The 1,866-nt window shown below is 37.9% G+C and overlaps 1 long non-coding RNA gene across 1 annotated transcript; it reads left to right on the forward strand.

Annotated features, from left to right (window-relative positions):
- Positions 1–880: 880 nt before the first annotated feature.
- On the forward strand, positions 881–1,406 carry LOC136251821 (uncharacterized). The gene is made up of 2 exons (XR_010699211.1): positions 881–1,212; positions 1,265–1,406. It is a non-coding gene; the product is annotated as an uncharacterized lncRNA (long non-coding RNA).
- The last annotated feature ends 460 nt before the right edge of the window (positions 1,407–1,866 follow it).

The following is a 1,866-nucleotide window of genomic DNA, read 5'->3' on the forward strand; positions in this document are numbered from 1 at the left end:
TTGTTTAAGTTGGGTCCTAATACATAGTTAGGGTAAGCTGTTTGACATGCAGTGATCTATTTAATGGCAGTGTAGCCATATATATATACACTAGTCAGTGTATTATAGCATGTAACATGCTGTGGTTGATGTAGGTGGATTGTGGTACTTCAGTGAGTGTGAGTAAGGAAAATGAATGAAGTCAGATATGACATATATAAAATTAACAATGTGTATCAGTCCCCTGTCACTATCCAGCATTTTCCTGCAAGCTGTGAAACTTGATCATTGGTTTTCACAAAGTAGTTATCATACATAGCAATAAAATTAATCCCTCTTTAAAATATTTTAAAGTAACTTTAACCCGATGCACTGTTAAGCTGTAGGCCAGCTGTGGGCATGAACCTGGTTTTCTGAAATTGGATATAGGAAAACCACATGTCTGCGTGTAGTATGATTGTATGTTTGTCTGTCCACATCATGCTTGTGAACAAGTTTGAAAAGTTTCTATCTTAAAGGACACTTTGTTCAATGAATGAGCACCCGTGTGCATAAAGGTTAGCTTTCTTACACTTAATCATTCTCATTGTGATAACTTGAATGAGGATGGCTGATCTCTGAGAACATTGAATGGGGCTTTCCCTGTGTGCTGTGAAGCATTTTAACTAGAAATGGTGGGTGGACACACCCATCACAACTTGTAATGAACCGTTTACTGGCTAAATAATTTGCTTTAGAAAACAAGTCATGTAGTACACCTTTGCTGTGTTTGGAAACTACTTGACAATGAGGCGGCCACTATAGAGAAGTGGTTAAGAAGGTGGCCACTACATACCGAGGTGATTAAGGAGGTGGCTGCTGAGTGAGCCATTCATGTCAATGTCTGTGAATACATCTCAGATCCAGCTGCCAAGTAAATTTAGGCAGTAGGTGCGTGTGTGGTGGCTACAGCTCTTCTATGCAAACATGAGTTCACTTTTCGTTGAGATTGTTTTGTTACTACTACACTATTCTGCTTGTCAAATTAATTTAACAGTAAAGGTACTTTGCATTGAAGGATTAGATGACTTAATATTTTCAACATTTAAAATTTACTGTTACAGGACTGTGTATTTTGCAACATGCACATTTTACTTTGCATGTACAGTGTATAAGGTCTGTTTGTATCTACATTAGACGTAAAATTATTCTGATGGGACTGCAAAGACAAGATGCTTATACATATTGAACTAGGTAAGCTACATACATGCAGTGGTTACAGATATACGAATATTTCTACTTATAGGAGAAACAGAAAACGGTGATTCAACATTGCTGTATACATCTGAGAACAATTATAGTGCTACTTTGACATTTACAGTGTGAATGTTGTGTCTGTATTGTGTTATTGTAAACTGTTTACACATCGTGGTTGTTTTTATTCCTCACATTAGTCATAAGTCATTGCATTATGTTTATGAGTACGCAGTAAGGATCCAAAGGCAGTGTATGTGCTTACTGGAGATCCAGGCCTAAGGCTTGTTTGGAGACCTAGTATGGTGAAGTGTCAACTGATATCACTGATGCCCTTTCCACATGTGTCAGCATAAAAGTTCCATGCTCCATGGCCGTGCATGGGTAGTCAGTGGTAGTATGTGGCATTGTTGTGACTATGGAAAGGTGGAATGACGTGATTGATGCACCACAAAGCTAAGCAATTTACTAGCAACATACCAAATGTGACCGGATCTGCAAAAGAGGGTCTTTCACACACATCTAGTTTGCCAACTTTGGCAATTCAATGGAAAGAGTTATTGACTTGAAATTTGGTCAGAAGTGAGCACCAACGTAGCTGAATATACATGGTGAAAGTTTCAGGATAATAATTATGTTACTTGAACACTATGT

The sequence above is a fragment of the Dysidea avara genome, chromosome 3 (assembly GCF_963678975.1).
Source record: "Dysidea avara chromosome 3, odDysAvar1.4, whole genome shotgun sequence".
NCBI classification, from domain to species: domain Eukaryota; kingdom Metazoa; phylum Porifera; class Demospongiae; order Dictyoceratida; family Dysideidae; genus Dysidea; species Dysidea avara.